This window comes from Thalassophryne amazonica, chromosome 16, assembly GCF_902500255.1.
Source record: "Thalassophryne amazonica chromosome 16, fThaAma1.1, whole genome shotgun sequence".
Lineage (NCBI taxonomy): Eukaryota > Metazoa > Chordata > Actinopteri > Batrachoidiformes > Batrachoididae > Thalassophryne > Thalassophryne amazonica.
The window spans coordinates 62,464,676-62,488,387 of NC_047118.1; the positions used below are offsets into that span (position 1 = coordinate 62,464,676).

The 23,712-nt window shown below is 35.5% G+C and overlaps 6 non-coding genes across 6 annotated transcripts; 3 read left to right on the plus strand and 3 right to left on the minus strand.

The window, feature by feature from the left end:
• Positions 1–2,948: 2,948 nt before the first annotated feature.
• On the plus strand, positions 2,949–3,132 carry LOC117528813. The gene has a single exon (XR_004565874.1). It is a non-coding gene; the product is annotated as a U2 spliceosomal RNA (small nuclear RNA).
• Positions 3,133–5,905: 2,773 nt separating this feature from the next.
• LOC117528808 lies at positions 5,906–6,096 on the minus strand. The gene has a single exon (XR_004565870.1). It is a non-coding gene; the product is annotated as a U2 spliceosomal RNA (small nuclear RNA).
• Positions 6,097–8,614: 2,518 nt separating this feature from the next.
• On the minus strand, positions 8,615–8,801 carry LOC117528812. Its single transcript, XR_004565873.1, has one exon. It is a non-coding gene; the product is annotated as a U2 spliceosomal RNA (small nuclear RNA).
• A 3,117-nt stretch (positions 8,802–11,918) lies between these two features.
• On the minus strand, positions 11,919–12,058 carry LOC117528820. Its single transcript, XR_004565880.1, has one exon. It is a non-coding gene; the product is annotated as a U4 spliceosomal RNA (small nuclear RNA).
• A 3,535-nt stretch (positions 12,059–15,593) lies between these two features.
• On the plus strand, positions 15,594–15,777 carry LOC117528814. Its single transcript, XR_004565875.1, has one exon. It is a non-coding gene; the product is annotated as a U2 spliceosomal RNA (small nuclear RNA).
• A 5,061-nt stretch (positions 15,778–20,838) lies between these two features.
• Positions 20,839–20,976, plus strand: LOC117528823. Its single transcript, XR_004565882.1, has one exon. It is a non-coding gene; the product is annotated as a U4 spliceosomal RNA (small nuclear RNA).
• Positions 20,977–23,712: the final 2,736 nt, after the last annotated feature.

The window sequence follows — 23,712 nt, forward strand, 5'->3', positions numbered from 1 at the left end:
TGCATGCGGGGGAGGAGCTACGGCAAACGACCCCGTCATCAGGAAATCGGATGTAATAAAACATTCAAGCTTCAACCAAAGATTCAAGCTTCTCTACTATGTTATAAAAGACCATCCGGCGTGACACCCCCGCTGCGCAGGTCACACACACACACACACACACACACACACACACACACACACACACACACACACACACACACACACACACACACACACACACACACACACACACACACACACACACACACACACACACACACAGCTAGCATCTGCAACAGGTATTACAGCCGTGGGGTCATGTTTCCGTGAGGAGCTCTATGCGTGGGTATTTGACCGTCTTGCTGCAAAGACTTACAGCCGTTACAGCCGAGAGACGTTTATTTTTAACCCTTCTTTAATTTAAGAATTAAAAAACAGAAAAGGAGACGCATTAATTTAAGAATTAAAAAATATTAAAGGGGTATTAAAATATTCGTGTTTAATCACTAAATTGAAGAAAACCTCCCATAATTGTGCAAAAGATACGGGTATTTTTTAATCCTTCTTTAACTGAGGCATTAAAAACCATAAAAGGATGCGCTTTAATTTAAGAATTAAAAAATATTAAAGGGGTATTAAATATTAGACACTGATTTATATTTAATTATTTCAGAATTAGTTAATTCTTTAATACATTAAAAAAGATCTAGGTATTTTTTTAATCGTTCTTTAATTCATGAAATAAAATGACATTAAAATATTAGACTGGGTGGGAGGGGAGGTAGGGTTTGGAGGCGGAGCTTGGGGCGGGGTTAGGTGAGGTGCTAGGGGCGGGGTTAGTGGAGGAGCCAGGGGCGGGGCTTGGATTCGGGACTAGGGGAGGGTTAGGGGCGTGGCTTAGGGGTGGGACATAGTCAATTCTGATGGGATGTGATGTCATAAGAGGCGGGATTAGGGGCGGAGCTTAGTGACGTAGTCAATTCTGATTGGCTGCCAGGGCCATAAATCAGTTTTTGACATAAGGTCACTCAGTTTACTCTCTCACACTGCTTGTTAGGAATTTGTTTGGTTTCAGACATCTTTTGGATAATTAAACATGCACTGGGTCAAATTGACTCAGGAACACCACTGCTGTTCCTGACAAATGAACATAACAGGAGGGTTAATGTGGAGTTGCGTCAGGAAAGACATCCGGCGTAAAATTTGGGACAAATCAGCAGGCAGATCTACCTTGGATTTGCTGTGGCGACCCCGAGGCAATTAAATGCCGGGTCGTTGTGCATTTGGAGGCAAAATAGTCACAGCAAAGGCTTCAAGATGTACAGATTCCCTTCAGATCCGAACAGAAGAAAAATGTGGGAAAATAAAGTCAGCTGTGTGAGATGGAAGCGACTTCATCATCAAAGCTTTGAGAAGTAAATTTATTGTTCAGTCCCATGTCCAGTAAAACTCAATTAAACCGTCATCATATAAAACGGATATCCACAGTCACTGGACAAAAAAAGTCCCAAAGTTTTTGTATTTTTTTCCATGTAATAAATATCGTATATAGCGGATTTTGTCCAACAGAGAGTAAGGAGTTAAATACAACAATTTTGGGCTTTTGATGAGAGTATTTACAGCTATAAATATAAAATTTGGCCATCATTAAAAGCAGATTCTATATATATATATTGGGGGGCATTTTTTAGAAAATATACCAAAAATTATATCTCTACAATCAACATCTATTTGTAATGTAAGTTTTCTATTTACAAACAGGCTTTTGTGTGTATGAAAATCCCCCCGCCCACAAAAAACATGAATAATTGATTCTTCAGCATTATGACAAAATGAACAAAGAGGGTCAACATTTACGTGTAACTTTGAAATCACACTGTTTATAGGGTAACATCTATGTCAAATCTTAAGGCACCCCTCACTCATCTTATTAGTGACATTTTTTTTGGTAATTGCCAAACAGAGTTCCACTCAATATCAGAAAATAAACTGTCCCAAACAAATACAGAGGCTGGTTTGCTGACTGAGTCCCGATTTATGAGTTCACTAATACATTTGCTTTGTGTTTTGACGCTCAAAAATGGTTCAGAATTACCAATAAATAATTCTATGGATTGGTCAACAGCAGGATTATGTACGTAGGTTGACATTAACATTTTAACACCTGAAGGAATTGCATCAAAACCAACAACAAATTCCTTTGGTAACACTGGGAAATTATGCACACGTAAGAATTAATCTTAAGAGTAAGTAAGGCCATCTTTGTTAAATAATTGATGTACATATATAATCCCATAGTTGAACCATTTTTGCAAGTAAACTGATTTGTGCTTCAAGCATATATCTTAGTTATTCCATATGCAGTAGTTTTGAGGTGAAAAATTGTGCTGAACAAGGGACCAAGATAACAACTATGTCAAACATGTTTTATACTGTGTAGCAATTTCCATAAATAATTGCAGAAAACCGTGATTAGGATGAAAAAGTTATTAGAGAAAATAATTGAGATTGAGAAAAAAAAGTCATTTTGCAGCTTGCAGCTGTAGTTTGCGCTGCTGTCCACTAGAGAGTGATCGAGGTCCAATCATAAACATTGATAAACAGTTTGTTCAGTCACACTTTATTCAAGACTTTTAGATTATCGACAGCTTCGTTGTGTGCTAAATTCAAATATTTTAAAATATATTTATAATGTATTTTTTTTTTCATTTTGAGGGGGTTGAAAATTGAACGGTCATATTTTCTTTTTTTTTATTATTTATAGGACCAGACCGTATCAAGTGATCGATAAATGAAAGACGGCATGATTTAGATTGCTCCATTTTCTTTAAACAAATGAATTGGAAAATTTTAGTGAATTCATATTCAACTGTTTGTTATATGTTGTATATTTGTGATGTGAAACGATATTATTACAGTAAATCAGATGTGACACCATAAGTGAAAGTTACTGTACGGTTGAAGTGTTGGCTGTCGAAGGTTGACTTTCTTGGTAGTATATGTTCTTATCAGTTTAAAAGCTGATATGTTCTCTATCAGGGGATAATTTATTAAATTGATTTTAGGAGCAGAAAGATGGAGCAGATCTTTCTCTGTCCCATCCATGCGTCGACCTGTTACTGCAGTATTTCCAGGAATGGTGTATCTTTGCAAAATATGTCTAAAATAAATTTTATTAAGAACTTCAGCAACACTTACATTAAAAAAACAAAACAGTATTTCTATTATTTAATCTTTGTGTCAGAGATTTACACCCACAGAACATGCGTTTAACAGTAAATAATAAATCTAAGCACATTGGTATCACATCGTGGCAACAAATGTTATAAACACAGAAATCTTTTGCAGTACTTAAATTTTCTAATCTGCTGACAGGTATTTTTTTGTGTTGACAAACGATAAACATTAACAGCATAAATATGGTTTTCGTGCAAAATTTTGGTATTCTATTTCGTCCTGTGAAATGGGTCCACAAGAAATGCCACTTTTTAAAAATTGACACAATATTTGTCAGAATTTTTTTCAAGAATTTAAAAATACTATATTGGCATAAGGGACATATACTATCAAATACAATCATATACTTACTTTACTAACATTTTATAATAACCATAAATTGGTAAATTGGCCAAACAGACTTACAGTTCTTCGCAACACTTCAGATAACCTGCAAAATGTCATATGTCTCCCAAAACGTTCATTCTTGCTTCAAAATGAAGTCCCTCTCCCATATAAATAGTCAGTATCATAAAAATGGCATAGATCCTTCTCATTTGCTTTGGCACATTTTCATTCATGTCGTCCTCCTGTCAAAATAAACTGGACGGTGCAGCACAACTACATGTGTCTCGTGCTCATATCGCTCCAAAAACAGTTTACCCATGTGTCAAAACTAAATTCCTTTCTCACACAAATCATCAGTGCCCCCAAAATGCATTGTCCCTTTGGCATTGTGTAAGTACTGCAAGTCAAAATGCTTAGATGTTTTGTCTTTATGGCAGAGGTCTAGCTAAAGGAATACAATTTTCACACCACACACACTGCACTCATTCTGCTGAGGAAATTGTAACTATTTTTATTCACAAGTAAATTTCTACACATTACTGTAGGTAGGAAAGAAAAAATACAAAGGAAAATGTATACAATATACTAAGTATACAAAATACAAAAACCTGCAAAAACAAAACAAAATACATTACAGTATATCAAAAAAAAAAAACAGTCAAGCATCACAAATGAAATACAGTAACATTCTGACTACTCTGTGTCACTCCCCTCTCTCTCCTGGTCACCCTCCTCATCTTCCTGGCCATCCATCCACTGCAGTCTGTATGGCCATAAATTCTCATCAACATCGCATCTGATGTGTTCTCTAGCAATGCACCGTGGGAAGAAGCGCCGTGAATGCCTGAGCCATCCTCTACACTGATCGCCTGTTATATCATCACAGGCAGCATCCATCACATTGAGGAGGGACCTCTGGTTCTGAGCATGATGTTCATACACTCTTCATCTCCAAGCGGAGAAAAATTCCTCAATAGGGTTAAGGAATGGAAAATATGGAGGTAGTGGGACATTATGCATCCCTGGATGCGTATCGAACCATGCCCTGATGCGTGGGCCACGGTGAAAGCTGACATTGTCCCACACAACGACAAACTGGGGTAGGTGGGGCCCTTCGAGACCCCTCTCATTTTCTGGAACTAAATCCAGATACAAACGGTCCAGGAAATGGACTCGGCGCCCTGCCTCTGCCATTGTGAGGCAGTGGTTGACTACATGGTCAATAATGGTGGCCCAAATTTCATCCGGGACAGGATGATGTCTGCGAACTCCTCTTCCTCCTATTCCACCACGCACCCTCAATCCTCCTCCTCTTGCTCTTCCTTCTCCTTCCCTTCCTCCAGGTGGAGGTTGGCCTTGTACTTGCGGTCTCTCCATGTTGACAGTGGAAAAAGTACTAGCACCAGGCCAAGCTGTATATATACAGCAATGCCAGCATTCAAAATCATACACAACACCTGTCAGGTAACTCAACAAACTGATGGATTGGTCACCTGTAATGTGGGACACTCCTCCTCGTCAAAACCTGCTTTCACCTGTTACCTACTCACCTGATTGTCATGAATGTTTGAAATGTTCCAAAATATGTGTGCTGTATTGTATTCCAATTTCTTAACTAATTTTGACAATTGAGCAGACTATTCTGCAGATGATGACTTATATGATGAAATTGTGCTGACATGTTTTGGAGATAACAACCATTACACTGAGAACCAACCAATTGGGACAGATCAGCAAGATGCACTTTTGTGGAAAATGTTCTAAATGTAGGCTGATTGTGTTAAATGTAGGCCACTTGTACATAACCATTTGCAAAGATGTACTAAGTGATTGGAACATGTACAAGGCATTTGAAATGTGATGAAAGCAATGAGAAATGCCATTCTGTTTTGAGAAACCGCAAGTTAGTTTGGGGATTTGTCCATGTCATTTTGAGAATGTCCTCTCAGTTTCAAAAAATGAGCCAAACCAATGAAGAAAAACTGTATTAACACAAAAAATACTAAACATTTAATGATGCTGTCAAAATATTCTTTAAAAATGACCTAACAGGATGGAACAGAGTTTGACAGGGTGGAAGCAAAGTTTTTAAAAAGTGATGAAATTATTGTTCAAGCACTCAGTGGTTACCCAGCAGCAGATAAAAGTACTGCAAAAGCTTTCTGCGTTTATAACATTTATTGCCACAATGTGGAGCCAATGTGCTTAGAAGTATTAAGAACATGTCTGTATGTTCTGTGGGTGTTTAGATGTAAATGTATTCACAGTTCACACAAAGATTAAATTATCGAAAGCCTATTTTGCATTGCTGAAAGTCTACTTAGTGCTTTTTTAATAATATTTATTTTAGACAAGTTCGGGAAGTTTCACCGTTGCTGGACATACTGCAATACCAGGTCGATGCGTGGAGTGGACGAAACAAGTTCCTATTCCATCTGCGTTTTCCAAAAATCAATTTAATATATGGTTCCTTTATGGAGAACGTATCAGATATTAAACTGATAAGAACAAACACTACACTCGATCTTAGCCAAAAGGCTGAGAAGCGATGATGAAGACAACGTTCGACAGCCAACACTTCAACCGTACAGTAACTTTCACTTATGGTGTCACATCCGATTTACTGTAATAATATCGTTTCACGTCACAAATATACAACATATAACAAACAGTTGAATATGAATTCACTAAAATGTTCCAATTCATTTGTTTAAAGAAAATGGAGCAATCTAAATCATGCCGTCTTTCATTTATCGATCACTTGATAAATAAAAAAAAAGACCGTTCACTTTTCAACCCTCTCAGAATGAAAAAAAACCCTACATTTTACATATATATTACTGTTGACGTATTTTAAAATTATTTAAATTTAGCACACAACGAAGCTGTCGATAATCTAAAAGTCTTGAATAAAGTGTGACTGAACAAACTGTTTATCAATGTTTATGATTGGACCTCGATCACTCTCTAGTGGACAGCAGCGCAAACTACAGCTGCCAGATGCAAAATGACATTTTTTATCTATCTCAATTATTTTCTCGATTAACTTTTTTCGTCCTAATCACGTTTTTCTGCAATTATTTATGGAACTTGCTACACAGTATAAAATATATTTGACATAGTTGTTATATTGGTCCCTTGTTCATAAGCACAATTTTTCAGCTCACAACTCCTGCATATGGAATAACTAAGATATATGCTTGAAGCACAAATCAGTTTACTTGCAAAAATGGTTCAACTATGGTATTATATATGTACATCAATTATTTAACAAAGATGGCCTTACTTACTCTTGAGATGAATTCTTATGTGTGCATAATTTCCCAGTGTTACCAAAGGAATTTGTTGTTGGTTTTGATGCAATTCCTTCAGGTGTTAAAATGTTAATGTCAACCTACGTACATAATCCTGCTGTTGACCAATCCATAGAATTATTTATTGGTAATTCTGAACCATTTTTGAGCGTCCAAACACAAAGCAAATGTATTAGAGAACTCATAAATCGGGACTCAGTCAGCAAACCAACCTCTGTATTTGTTTGGGACAATTTATTTTCTGATATTGAGTGGAACTCTGTTTGGCAATTACCAAAAAAAAAAAAAAAATGTCACTAATAAGATGTGTGAGGGGTGCCTTAAGATTTTACATAGATGTTACCCTATAAACAGTGTGATTTCAAAGTTACACGTAAATGTTGACGCTCTTTGTTCATTTTGTCATAATGCTGAAGAATCAATTATTCATGTTTTTTGGGCGGGGGGATTTTCATACACACAAAAGCCTGTTTGTAAATAGAAAACTTACTTTAAAATAGATGTTGATTGTAGAGATATAATTTTTGGTATATTTTCTAAAAAATGTACCCTCCTGTTATTTTCATTTGTCAGGAACAGCAGTGGTGTTCCTGAGTCAATTTGACCCAGTGCATGTTTAATTATCCAAAAGATGTCTGAAACCAAAAAAGTCCTAACAAGCAGTGTGAATATTTCATTACTAACTATTCTATCGTGCTGATTTGTCCCAAATTTTACGCCGGATGCCCTTCCTGACGCAACTCCACATTAAGTGAAGAAACATGAACCAGGAGCCTTCTGCTCTGAAACCAACTGCTCTAACAATGTGACCACCACCACTCCTGCCCCAAGGGGGAGGATTATGAATAGTAAAATAAAATAAAATAAAACCGTGTCATGAAAAGCACCCCATTTTCATGACGGGGGCATGAAAAAGCAAGACACCAATATTTTCATAAATCTTTTTTCATTTTGAATAGTCAGCTCCTTTTTCATTTCATTTTCCAAAGATATGCTCTTTAACCAGCCTAATCACATGTTTTCTTCTTCTTTTATTTGTCCAACAGTGATTCTTCCCACCCATTTCTTCACTCTACAGTTGCACAAGTCCTGGATGGAGGTCAGTTTAGCACCAGTGATCCTCTCTGCAGACCTGCTGTTACAGACTGTTCCTCTTAAAATGGTGGAGAATGGTGCTAGGGGGCAGTGGTGGGGAGTTCAGAGACTCAAAAAAATAATAATTATGGGCAGATTGCACAGACACTGGTCATGAAGATATTCTACCCTGTTTGGGACATACACATGGTTATCATAAAATGTTACTAAAGTAAGTGTTAAAGATATATGATTGTATATGTCCCTTATGCCATCATAGTATTTTTAAATTCTTGAAAAAAATTGACAAATATTGTGTCAAATTTTAAAAAGTGGCATTTCTTGTGGACCCATTTCACAGGACGAAATAGAATACCAAAATTTTGCACGAAAACCATATTTATGCTGTTAATATTCATCGTTTGTCAACACAAAAAATACCTGGCAGCAGATTAGAAAATTTAATAAAAGTACTGCAAAAGGTTTCTGCGTTTATAACATTTGTTGCCACGATGTGGCGCCAATGTGCTTAGATTTATTATTTACTGTTAAGCGCATGTCTGTATGTTCTGTGGGTGTAAATCTCTGACACCAGGTTTAAATAACAGAACTACTGTTTTGTTTTTTTCAATGTAAGTGTCGCTGAAGTTCTTACTAAAATTTATTTTACACATCATTGGGAAAGGTACACCGTTTCTGGAAATACTGTAGTAACAGGTCGATGCGTGGATTGGACAGAACAAACTCCTATTTTATCTCCCTGCTCAAGTAACAATTTAATAAGCTGTTCTCTGATAGAGAACATATGTATTAAACTGTTAATAACATATACTATAATTGATCTTAACCAAAAGACGGAGAAGCGATGCTAAAGTCAACTTTCGACAGCCAACACTTCAACCGTACAGTAACTTTCACTTATGGTGTCACATCTGATTTACTGTAATAATATCGTTTCACATCACAAATATACAACATATAACAAACAGTTGAATATGAATTCACTAAAATTTTCCAATTCATTTGTTTAAAGAAAATGGAGCAATCTAAATCATGCCGTCTTTCATTTATCGATCACTTCATAGGTCCTATAAAAAAAAAATATGACCGTTCAATTTTCAACCCCCTAAAAATGAAAAAAAAAATACATTATACATATATTTTAAAATATTTGAATTTAACACACAACGAAGATGTCGATAATCTAAAAGTCTTGAATAAAGTGTGACTGAACAAACTGTTTATCAAAGTTTATGATTGGACCTCGATCACTCTCTAGTGGACAGCAGCGCAAACTACAGCTGCCAGATGCAAAATGACTTTTTTTTCTCAATCTCAATTATTTTCTTTGACATAGTTGTTATCTTGGTCCCTTGTTCATAAGCACAATTTTTCACCTCACAACTCCTGCAGATGGAATAACCAAGATATATGCTTGAAGCACAAATCAGTTTACTTGCAAAAATGGTTCAACTATGGGATTATATATGTACATCAATTATTTAACAAAGATGGCCTTACTTACTCTTAAGATGAATTCTTGTGTGCATAATTTTCCAGTGTTACCAAAGGAATTTGCTGTTGGTTTTGATGCAATTCCTTCAGGTGTTAAAATGTTAATGTCAACCTACGTACATAATCCTGCTGTTGACCAATCCATAGGATTATTTATTGGTAATTCTGAACCATTTTTGAGCATCAAAACACAAAGCAAATGTATTAGTGAACTCATAAATCGGGACTCAATCAGCAAACCAACGTCTGTATTTGTTTGGGACAATTTAATTTCTGATATTGAGTGGAACTCTGTTTGGCAATTACCAAAAAAAAAAAAAAGTCACTAATAAGATGCGTGAGGGGTGCTTTAAGATTTTACATAGATGTTACCCCGTAAACAGTGTGATTTCAAAGGTTCACGTAATGTTGACCCTCTTTGTTCATTTTGTCATAATACTGAAAAATCAATTATTCATGGTGTGTGTGTGTGTGTGTGTGTGTGTGTGTGTGTGTGTGTGTGTGTGTGTGTGTGTGTGTGTGTGTGTGTGTGTGTGTGTGTGTGTGTGTGTGTGTGTGTGTGTGTGTGTGTGTGTGTGTGTGTGTGTGTGTGTGTGTTGGCCCATAGGCTACTGCAAAACCAGAGCAGAACCAGAGGTCCCTCCTCAATGTGATGGATGCTGCCTGTGATGATATAACAGGCGATCAGTGTAGAGGATGGCTCAGGCATTCACGGCGCTTCTTCCCACGGTGCATTGCTAGAGAACACATCAGATGCGATGTTGATGAGAATTTATGGCCATACAGACTGCAGTGGATGGATGGCCAGGAAGATGAGGAGGGTGACCAGGAGAGAGAGGGGAGTGACACAGAGTAGTCAGAATGTTACTGTATTTTATTTGTGATGCTTGACTGTTTTTTTTTATATACTGTAATGTATTTTGTTTTGTTTTTGCAGGTTTTTGTATTTTGTATACTTAGTATATTGTATACATTTTCCTTTGTATTTTTTTCTTTCCTACCTACAGTAATGTGTAGAAATTTACTTGCGAATAAAAATACTTACAATTTCCTCAGCAGAATGAGTGCAGTGTGTGTGTGGTGTGAAAATTGTATTCCTTTAGCTAAACCTCTGCCATAAAGACAAAACATCTAACCATTTTGACTTGCAGTACTTACACAACACCAAAGGGACAATGCATTTTGGGGGCACTGATGATTTGTGTGAGAAAGGAATTTAGTTTTGACACATGGGTAAACTGTTTTTGGAGCGATATGAGCATGTGATGAGGATCCATGTAGTTGTGCTGCAAAAGATTTAATTTTTCAACTTCCTCTTCATTATTCAGCTTCTCGCCACAAAGAACCAACTTGCTCCTGACTGCCATCTATTGTCCAAACTTGTGCATTACAGGATAAGTCCTCTGGTGACAGAGAGCCCAGTAAATTAGACATACTGATATGATCAAACAGTCAGCATTTTTCATACTTATTGCAAATGCTTTCAGATCTATGAAGTTGATGAAGAATTGTGAAATATGTTCTAAAACATATTAGAAAATGGAAATTATTCATGGTGGCAGCAGCAGCAGTGCTGATTCTGGCTCCATCATGATGAAAACATTAATGCATAAAGAGGTGGAGCGTGATTGGCTCAGTGTGTGACGAAAGAAGCCTGAACACGCCCCTCTCTTCAAGTCCCATCCAGCTAAGCTAACAGGCTAACCTCAGTTTGAATGTTTATTAACTCATATTTTCGGGGAATGTGTGTGGTTGCTGTCATAGTTTACATTAGTGCAGACATAAAGAGTTACGGGCTGTAATTTTTTCAATAATAATACATTGACGCAATTCTTAACAGGTGAAGTTGTTAGAATGCTAACTGAGACTGTTAGCATACATTAAATAAGTTCAACCAAATAGGGTTATGCTTTTAACAGTGCACGTGCATTGGTGCACATGCAGTTTAGAACTTGACCACTTTATCTAATTTCAAGATAATAAAAATGACAGGTTAAATCATGAATTTGTTATTCTGTGGTTACCATGTGAGAAAAGCAGCAAATGAATCAGAACAAGTCCTCATTAGTAATGTCCACAGTCGAAGTTGACAGTGAAGCACTATGGGAAGTGAAGGCCAGAAAAGTCCTTGGACAGTCACCTGAAAATCAAACAGCTGAAATTCTTTACTGTCTCTTGTCAGTCAACATATTCTAAAATCAAAGTAATACTTCATACTGCCTGTGGACATTATGTTTTTTGTTTTTTTTGAAAAGTTAAGGAGGTAATGTTACACATTTGGTTTACAGCTGCTAAAATACTCAAAGCAATACTGTCAAAGGAAGGAAATAAAACTTTGAAATTTGTTAATTGAAGAAAAACCAAATAGCCATCCAAACATCATTGACTAAAAATGAATCAGCTCTTTTGTTAATCTAAACTGGAATATTTCTTTTTTATAGAAGCAACTTATTTTTAACACATTCTCAGTCTCATGAGAGACTAAAAAAATTGCCATTGCTGACTGTATTTCAAGTCATCAAGGCGGGTTATTGGGTAAAGTTTTCAACTAGCAATAATCGCGCCTCAGTTAAACCTCATAGGCTACGATACTGCCACTGCACAAAGATGACGTCATAAACGAGACGAGAGGAATGTGACTCCTCTCTGTACACTCCTCTGTCAGGGTTTCAGCTACTGGGCTCAAAACAATAAATCTGAAGGACACATTCAGCTGCATACAGCCGAAATAGATTTAAAAACAGAAGAGTCCTATTGTATCGAGAACATTTTATTCACTTAAAACACATTTGTTCCACCATTTATTCAAACAAACTTTCTGCCTTGGATCTGTATTGATGTAAATATTTTGATTACACTGATTTTTCAAAACAGATCGCTGTATGTACATCACGGTTCATATGCCGAACTCTTCCGAAGTTTTTCTCAGTTTTTTTTTTTTTTTTTTAATTGTTATTATTAGATAAACATATTTTTACAATTCAAATTCGTTCCATATGGTTTTGGTCTTCGGAGCTTCAGTATTCATATTTAATGAGGTTAAGTAAGATGAAAGTAAGGAGTCAAATACAACAATTTTGGCCTTTTTTTTTAGAATATTTACAGCTATGAATATAAAATTTTGCCATCATTAAGAGCAGATTCAAAATTATTATTATTTTTTTGGGGGGGCATTTTTAGAAAATATACCAAAAATTATATCTCTACAATCAAAATCTATTTCTAAAGTAACTTTTCTATTTACAAACAGGCTTATATCCTTACAAAAATTTTGTGTGTATGAAAATTCCCCCCAAAAAACATGAATAATTGATTTTTCAGCATTATGACAAATTGAACAAAGAGGGTCAACATTACGTGAACCTTTGAAATCACACTGAAATCAAACTCAGATACAAGACATACAAAAACAAATTGACTGATATAATTAGAAATGCTCAGCAGTTATATTTTAAACAAATGCTGTATGATAACAAAAGCAATATAAAGAAGACATGGGAGATACTAAATCGTATTATTAAACAGGGCTCAACAAAAACTGAGTACCCCAACTATTTTGAAAATGTAAGTGGAAATTAGCATGATATGGAAAACATAGTCAACAATTTTAACCTTTTTTAGTGAATGTTGGACGGAGCTGTCTGCTGGGATTCCAGACCATTCCCAAAGTCCAATTTTGTTCAATCTTTACATTAATGATATATTCAAAGCATCAAGATTTTTAAAGCTAATTCTCTTTGCTGATGACACAAACATCTTCTATAGTAGTTTAGATTATAACGAGCTTCTGGAAACTGTGAATATGGAAATGAATAAATTTAAGAAATGGATGGACAGCAATAAATTACTGTTAAATCTAAGTAAAACAAAAGCTATGATTTTTGGTAATTATAAACACAGAAATGAATTTCAAATTATTATTGATGGTGTACAAATTGAAAATGTATCGGAAAACAAATTTCTTGGTGTAATTATGGATAGCAAATTATCATGGAAAGCCCACATCAGGCACATAAAAACTAAAATATCTAAGAAACTCTCTATTATAAATAAAGCTAAGCAGTTCCTTGACCAAATAGCACTCCGTATTTTATATTGTTCTCTGGTTCTCCCCTATTTCACATACTGTGTCGAAATATGGGGCAATAACTATAAATGTTCAACAAATCCGCTATTCTTTTTGCAAAAAAGAGCCATGCGGATTATTTATAAGGTTGGTTTCTTTGAGCACACCCATGATCTTTTTATCCAGTCCAAATTATTAAAATTTCATGACCTTGTAAAATACTGTACTGTAATTATGTTATTTAAAGGATTCAATAATCAACTTCCAAAAAATGTGCAAAAATTCTTTTCTCACAAAGAGAAGATTCACAATCTGAGAGGTAATCGAAATTTTATTTTACCTACGGTACAAACCACTCGTAAAAGTTTTTGTGTGACAGTATGTGGGGTCAAAATGTGGAATGCTCTGGATCTACAGCGAAAGCTTTGCCCAAATATTCACAAATTTAAGTCCTTGTATAAAAATGCAGCTTGGTCAGAATACAGTCATAGTAGAGTTTAAATGTCTTGTTGTGCACAACAAGTGTTGTGGTTGATATCTGAAGTTTCCTTACCATCGTTGGTATGTGAGTTCTTTCTATTGTATTACCATTGTTGGTAACATTGTTCTTACCATTGTTGGTATGTAGTTTGTCATTTCTTATATGAACATTTATTGTATTTACTAATCTACTCTTCATTTAGTTATCAATATTTTCGATGTGATTGACTTGATTTTTATTTTGGTGTGTTATTTATTTTGTTTTGTTTTTTTGTGTGTGTTTTTTTGTTTGTTTTTCTCAACTGATGTGGAAATTGGAAGTCAAATATAGTTTAGGTTAAGTATTAATGTAAGATAGAGGTGGGATTCAATAGGTTTTCTTCTTCCCACTCCTTTTTCAGCAAAAACGAAGTGTATCTGATTGTTTAATATGTACTAGGTTCATGTATTTTGTTACACTGCTCGAAATAAATTAATAAATGAAATGAAATGAAAAACACTGTTTACGGGGTAGCATCTTTGTAAAATCTTAAAGCACCCCTCACGCATCTTATTAGTGACTTTTTTTGGGGGGGGGAGGTAATTGCCAAACAGAGTTCCACTGAATATCAGAAAATAAATTGTCCCAAACAAATAGAGGTTGGTTTGCTAACTGACTCCCGATTTATGAGTTCTCTAATACATTTGCGTTTTGTTTTACGCTCAAAAATGGTTCAGATTACCAATAAATAATTCTATGGATTGGTCAACAGCAGGATTATGTACGTAGGTTGACATTAACATTTTAACACCTGAAGGAATTGCATCAAAACCAACAACAAATTCCTTTGGTAACACTGGGAAATTATGCACACGTAGGAATTCATCTTAAGAGTAAGTAAGGCCATGTTTGTTAAATAATTGATGTACATATATAATCCCATAGTTGAACCATTTTTGCAAGTAAATTGATTTGTGCTTCAAGCATATATCTTAGTTATTCCATATGCAGTAGTTTTGAGGTGAAAAATTGTGCTTATGAACAAGGGACCAGGATAACAACTATTTCAAACATGTTTTATACTGTGTAGCAATTTCCATAAATAATTGCAGAAAAACGTGATTAGGATGAAAAAGTTATTAGAGAAAATAATTGAGACTGAGAAAAAAAAAGTCATTTTGCAGCTTGCAGCTGTAGTTTGCGCTGCTGTCCACTAGAGAGTGATCGAGGTCCAATCATAAACATTGATAAACAGTTTGTTCAGTCACACTTTATTCAAGACTTTTAGATTATCGACAGCTTTGTTGTGTGCTAAATTCAAATATTTTAAAATATATGTATAATGTTTTTTGTGTTTTTTTTCATTTTGAGGGGGTTGAAAATTGAACGGTCATATTTTCTTTTTTTTTTTTATAGGACCAGACCGTATCAAGTGATCGATAAAAGAAAGACGGCATGATTTAGATTGCTCCATTTTCTTTAAACAAATGAATTGGAAAATTTTAGTGAATTCATATTCAACTGTTTGTTATATGTTGTATATTTGTGATGTGAAACGATATTATTACAGTAAATCAGATGTGACACCATAAGTGAAAGTTACTGTACGGTTGAAGTGTTGGCTGTCGAAGGTTGACCTTCTTGGTAGTATATGTTTTTATCAGTTTAAAAGCTGATATGTTCTCTATCAGGGGATAATTTATTAAATTGATTTTAGGAGCAGAAAGATGGAGCAGATCTTTCTCTGTCCAATCCATACGTCGACCTGTTACTGCAGTATTTCCAGGAACGGTGTATCTTTGCAAAATATGTCTAAAATAAATTTTATTAAGAACTTCAGCAACACTTACATTAAAAAAACAAAACAGTATTTCTATTATTTAATCTTTGTATCAGAGATTTACACCCACAGAACATGCGTTTAACAGTAAATAATAAATCTAAGCACATTGGTATCACATCGTGGCAACAAATGTTATAAACGCAGAAATCTTTTGCAGTACTTAAATTTTCTAATCTGCTGACAGGTATTTTTTTGTGTTGACAAACGATAAACATTAACAGCATAAATATGGTTTTCGTGCAAAATTTTGGTATTCTATTTCGTCCTGTGAAATGGGTCCACAAGAAATGCCACTTTTTAAAAATTGACACAATATTTGTCAGAATTTTTTTCAAGAATTTAAAAATACTATATTGGCATAAGGGACATATACCTATCAAATACAATCATATACTTACTTTACTAACATTTTATAATAACCATAAATTGGTAAATTGGCCAAACAGACTTACAGTTCTTCGCAACACTTCAGATAACCTGCAAAATGTCATATGTCTCCCAAAACGTTCATTCTTGCTTCAAAATGAAGTCCCTCTCCCATATAAATAGTCAGTATCATAAAAATGGCATAGATCCTTCATTTGCTTTGGCACATTTTCATTCATGTCGTCCTCCTGTCCAAATAAACTGGACGGTGCAGCACAACTACATGTGTCTCGTGCTCATATCGCTCCAAAAACAGTTTACCCATGTGTCAAAACTAAATTCCTTTCTCACACAAATCATCAGTGCCCCCAAAATGCATTGTCCCTTTGGCATTGTGTAAGTACTGCAAGTCAAAATGCTTAGATGTTTTGTCTTTATGGCAGAGGTTTAGCTAAAGGAATACAATTTTCACACCACACACACTGCACTCATTCTGCTGAGGAAATTGTAACTATTTTTATTCACAAGTAAATTTCTACACATTACTGTAGGTAGGAAAGAAAAAATACAAAGGAAAATGTATACAATATACTAAGTATACAAAATACAAAAACCTGCAAAAACAAAACAAAATACATTACAGTATATCAAAAAAAAAAACAGTCAAGCATCACAAATGAAATACAGTAACATTCTGACTACTCTGTGTCACTCCCCTCGCTCTCCTGGTCACCCTCCTCATCTTCCTGGCCATCCATCCACTGCAGTCTGTATGGCCATAAATTCTCATCAACATCGCATCTGATGTGTTCTCTAGCAATGCACCGTGGGAAGAAGCGCCGTGAATGCCTGAGCCATCCTCTACACTGATCGCCTGTTATATCATCACAGGCAGCATCCATCACATTGAGGAGGGACCTCTGGTTCTGAGCATGATGTTTATACACTCTTCATCTCCAAGCGGAGAAAAATTCCTCAATAGGGTTAAGGAATGGAAAATATGGAGGTAGTGGGACATTATGCATCCCTGGATGCGTATCGAACCATGCCCTGATGCGTGGGCCACGGTGAAAGCTGACATTGTCCCACACAACGACAAACTGGGGTAGGTGGGGCCCTTCGAGACCCCTCTCATTTTCTGGAACTAAATCCAGATACAAACGGTCCAGGAAATGGACTTGATGCCCTGCCTCTGCCATTGTGAGGCAGTGGTTGACTACATGGTCAATAATGGTGGCCCAAATTTCATCCGGGACAGGATGATGTCTGCGAACTCCTCTACCTCCTATTCCACCACCACGCACCCTCAATCCTCCTCCTCTTGCTCTTCCTTCTCCTTCCCTTCCTCCAGGTGGAGGTTGGCCTTGTACTTGCGGTCTCTCCATGTTGACAGTGGAAAAAGTACTAGCACCAGGCCAAGCTGTATATATACAGCAATGCCAGCATTCAAAATCATACACAACACCTGTCAGGTAACTCAACAAACTGATGGATTGGTCACCTGTAATGTGGGACACTCCTCCTCGTCAAAACCTGCTTTCACCTGTTACCTACTCACCTGATTGTCATGAATGTTTGAAATGTTCCAAAATATGTGTGCTGTATTGTATTCCAATTTCTTAACTAATTTTGACAATTGAGCAGACTATTCTGCAGATGATGACTTATATGATGAAATTGTGCTGACATGTTTTGGAGATAACAACCATTACACTGAGAACCAACCAATTGGGACAGATCAGCAAGATGCACTTTTGTGGAAAATGTTCTAAATGTAGGCTGATTGTGTTAAATGTAGGCCACTTGTACATAACCATTTGCAAAGATGTACTAAGTGATTGGAACATGTACAAGGCATTTGAAATGTGATGAAAGCAATGAGAAATGCCATTCTGTTTTGAGAAACCGCAAGTTAGTTTGGGGATTTGTCCATGTCATTTTGAGAATGTCCTCTCAGTTTCAAAAAATGAGCCAAACCAATGAAGAAAAACTGTATTAACACAAAAAATACTAAACATTTAATGATGCTGTCAAATTATTCTTTAAAAACGACCTAACAGGATGGAACAGAGTTTGACAGGGTGGAAGCAAAGTTTTAAAAGAGTGATGAAATTATTGTTCAAGCACTCAGTGGTTACCCAGCAGCAGATAAAAGTACTGCAAAAGCTTTCTGCATTTATAACATTTATTGCCACAATGTGGAGCCAATGTGCTTAGAAGTATCAGTGTCAGTAAACAGTGTTTTTCATTTCATTTCATTTATTAATTTATTTCGAGCAGTGTAACAAAATACATGAACCTAGTACATATTAAACAATCAGATACACTTCGTTTTTGCTGAAAAAGGAGTGGGAAGAAGAAAACCTATTGAATCCCACCCCTATCTTACATTAATACTTAACCTAAACTATATTTGACTTCCAATTTCCACATCAGTTGAGAAAAACAAACAAACAAAAAAACACACACAAAAAAACAAAACAAAATAAATAACACACCAAAATAAAAATCAAGTCAATCACATCGAAAATATTGATAACTAAATGAAGAGTAGATTAGTAAATACAATAAATGTTCATATAAGAAATGACAAACTACATACCAACAATGGTAATACAATAGAAAGAACTCACATACCAACGATGGTAAGGAAACTTCAGATATCAACCACAACACTTGTTGTGCACAACAAGACATGTAAACTCTACTATGACTGTATTCTGACCAAGCTGCATTTTTATACAAGGACTTAAATTTGTGAATATTTGGGCAAAGCTTTCGCTGTAGATCCAGAGCATTCCACATTTTGACCCCACATACTGTCACACAAAAACTTTTACGAGTGGTTTGTACCGTAAGTAAAATAAAATTTTGATTACCTCTCAGATTGTGAATCTTCTCTTTGTGAGAAAAGAATTTTTGCACATTTTTTGGAAGTTGATTATTGAATCCTTTAAATAACATAATTACAGTACAGTATTTTACAAGGTCATGAAATTTTAATAATTTGGACTGGATAAAAAGATCATGGGTGTGCTCAAAGAAACCAACCTTATGAATAATCCGCATGGCTCTTTTTTTCAATAAGAATAGCGGATTTGTTGAACATTTATAGTTATTGCCCCATATTTCGACACAGTATGTGAAATAGGGGAGAACCAGAGAACAATATAAAATACGGAGTGCTATTTGGTCAAGGAACTGCTTAGCTTTATTTATAATAGAGAGTTTCTTAGATATTTTAGTTTTTATGTGCCTGATGTGGGCTTTCCATGATAATTTGCTATCCATAATTACACCAAGAAATTTGTTTTCCGATACATTTTCAATTTGTACACCATCAATAATAATTTGAAATTCATTTCTGTGTTTATAATTACCAAAAATCATAGCTTTTGTTTTACTTAGATTTAACAGTAATTTATTGCTGTCCATCCATTTCTTAAATTTATTCATTTCCATATTCACAGTTTCCAGAAGCTCGTTATAATCTAAACTACTATAGAAGATGTTTGTGTCATCAGCAAAGAGAATTAGCTTTAAAAATCTTGATGCTTTGAATATATCATTAATGTAAAGATTGAACAAAATTGGACTTTGGGAATGGTCTGGAATCCCAGCAGACAGCTCCGTCCAACATTCACTAAAAAAGGTTAAAATTGTTGACTATGTTTTCCATATCATGCTAATTTCCACTTACATTTTCAAAATAGTTGGGGTACTCAGTTTTTGTTGAGCCCTGTTTAATAATACGATTTAGTATCTCCCATGTCTTCTTTATATTGCTTTTGTTATCATACAGCATTTGTTTAAAATATAACTGCTGAGCATTTCTAATTATATCAGTCAATTTGTTTTTGTATGTCTTGTATCTGAGTTTGATTTCAGTGTGATTTCAAAGGTTCACGTAATGTTGACCCTCTTTGTTCAATTTGTCATAATGCTGAAAAATCAATTATTCATGTTTTTTGGGGGGAATTTTCATACACACAAAATTTTTGTAAGGATATAAGCCTGTTTGTAAATAGAAAAGTTACTTTAGAAATAGATTTTGATTGTAGAGATATAATTTTTGGTATATTTTCTAAAAATGCCCCCCAAAAAACAATTATAATAATTTTGAATCTGCTCTTAATGATGGCAAAATTTTATATTCATAGCTGTAAATATTCTAAAAAAAAAAAGGCCAAAATTGTTGTATTTGACTCCTTACTTTCATCTTACTTAACCTCATTAAATATGAATACTGAAGCTCCGAAGACCAAAACCATATGGAACGAATTTGAATTGTAAAAATATGTTTATCTAATAATAATAATTAAAAAAAAAAAAACCTGAGAAAAACTTCGGAAGAGTTCGGCATATGAACCGTGATGTACATACAGCGATCTGTTTTGAAAAATCAGTGTAATCAAAATATTTACATCAATACAGATCCAAGGCAGAAAGTTTGTTTGAATAAATGGTGGAACAAATGTGTTTTAAGTGAATAAAATGTTCTCGATACAATAGGACTCTTCTGTTTTTAAATCTATTTCGGCTGTATGCAGCTGAATGTGTCCTTCAGATTTATTGTTTTGAGCCCAGTAGCTGAAACCCTGACAGAGGAGTGTACAGAGAGGAGTCACATTCCTCTCGTCTCGTTTATGACGTCATCTTTGTGCAGCGGCAGTATCGTAGCCTGAGGTTTAACTGAGGCGCGATTATTGCTAGTTGAAAACTTTACCCAATAACCCGCCTTGATGACTTGAAAAACAGTCAGCAATGGCAATTTTTTTAGTCTCTCATGAGACTGAGAATGTGTTAAGAATAAGTTGCTTCTATAAAAAAGAAATATTCCAGTTTAGATTAACAAAAGAGCTGATTCATTTTTAGTCAATGATGTTTGGATGGCTATTTGGTTTTTCTTCAATTAACAAATTTCAAAGTTTTATTTCTTTCCTTTGATAGTATTGCTTTGAGTATTTTAGCAGCTGTAAACCAAATGTGTAACATTACCTCCTTAACTTTTCAAAAAAAAAAAAAAAACAACATAATGTCCACAGGCAGTATGAAGTATTACTTTGATTTTAGAATATGTTGACTGACAAGAGACAGTAAAGAATTTCAGCTGTCTGTGTTTCAGGTGACTGTCCAAGGACTTTTCTGGCCTTCACTTCCCATAGTGCTTCACTGTCAACTTCGACTGTGGACATTACTAATGAGGACTTGTTCTGATTCATTTGCTGCTTTTCTCACATGGTAACCACAGAATAACAAATTCATGATTTAACCTGTCATTTTTATTATCTTGAAATTAGATAAAGTGGTCAAGTTCTAAACTGCATGTGCACCAATGCACGTGCACTGTTAAAAGCATAACCCTATTTGGTTGAACTTATTTAATGTATGCTAACAGTCTCAGTTAGCATTCTAACAACTTCACCTGTTAAGAATTGCGTCAATGTATTATTATTGAAAAAATTACAGCCCGTAACTCTTTATGTCTGCACTAATGTAAACTATGACAGCAACCACACACATTCCCCGAAAATATGAGTTAATAAACATTCAAACTGAGGTTAGCCTGTTAGCTTAGCTGGATGGGACTTGAAGAGAGGGGCGTGTTCAGGCTTCTTTCGTCACACACTGAGCCAATCACGCTCCACCTCTTTATGCATTAATGTTTTCATCATGATGGAGCCAGAATCAGCACTGCTGCTGCTGCCACCATGAATAATTTCCATTTTCTAATATGTTTTAGAACATATTTCACAATTCTTCATCAACTTCATAGATCTGAAAGCATTTGCAATAAGTATGAAAAATGCTGACTGTTTGATCATATCAGTATGTCTAATTTACTGGGCTCTCTGTCACCAGAGGACTTATCCTGTAATGCACAAGTTTGGACAATAGATGGCAGTCAGGAGCAAGTTGGTTCTTTGTGGCGAGAAGCTGAATAATGAAGAGGAAGTTGAAAAAATAAATCTTTTGCAGCACAACTACATGGATCCTCATCACATGCTCATATCGCTCCAAAAACAGTTTACCCATGTGTCAAAACTAAATTCCTTTCTCACACAAATCATCAGTGCCCCCAAAATGCATTGTCCCTTTGGTGTTGTGTAAGTACTGCAAGTCAAAATGGTTAGATGTTTTGTCTTTATGGCAGAGGTTTAGCTAAAGGAATACAATTTTCACACCACACACACACTGCACTCATTCTGCTGAGGAAATTGTAAGTATTTTTATTCGCAAGTAAATTTCTACACATTACTGTAGGTAGGAAAGAAAAAAATACAAAGGAAAATGTATACAATATACTAAGTATACAAAATACAAAAACCTGCAAAAACAAAACAAAATACATTACAGTATATAAAAAAAAACAGTCAAGCATCACAAATAAAATACAGTAACATTCTGACTACTCTGTGTCACTCCCCTCTCTCTCCTGGTCACCCTCCTCATCTTCCTGGCCATCCATCTGCTGCAGTCTGTATGGCCATAAATTCTCATCAACATCGCATCTGATGTGTTCTCTAGCAATGCACCGTGGGAAGAAGCGCCGTGAATGCCTGAGCCATCCTCTACACTGATCGCCTGTTATATCATCACAGGCAGCAACCATCGCATTGAGGAGGGACCTCTGGTTCTGCTCTGGTTTTGCAGTAGCCTATGGGCCAACACACACACACACACACACACACACACACACACACACACACACACACACACACACACACACACACACACACACACACACACACACACACACACACACACACACACACACACACACACACACACACACACACACACACACACACACACACACACACACACACACACACACCACACACACACACACACACACACACACACACACACACACACACACACACACACACACACACACACACACCATGAATAATTGATTTTTCAGTATTATGACAAAATGAACAAAGAGGGTCAACATTACGTGAACCTTTGAAATCACACTGTTTACGGGGTAACATCTATGTAAAATCTTAAAGCACCCCTCACGCATCTTATTAGTGACTTTTTTTTTTTTTTGGTAATTGCCAAACAGAGTTCCACTCAATATCAGAAATTAAATTGTCCCAAACAAATACAGACGTTGGTTTGCTGATTGAGTCCCGATTTATGAGTTCACTAATACATTTGCTTTGTGTTTTGATGCTCAAAAATGGTTCAGAATTACCAATAAATAATCCTATGGATTGGTCAACAGCAGGATTATGTACGTAGGTTGACATTAACATTTTAACACCTGAAGGAATTGCATCAAAACCAACAGCAAATTCCTTTGGTAACACTGGAAAATTATGCACACAAGAATTCATCTTAAGAGTAAGTAAGGCCATCTTTGTTAAATAATTGATGTACATATATAATCCCATAGTTGAACCATTTTTGCAAGTAAACTGATTTGTGCTTCAAGCATATATCTTGGTTATTCCATCTGCAGGAGTTGTGAGGTGAAAAATTGTGCTTATGAACAAGGGACCAAGATAACAACTAT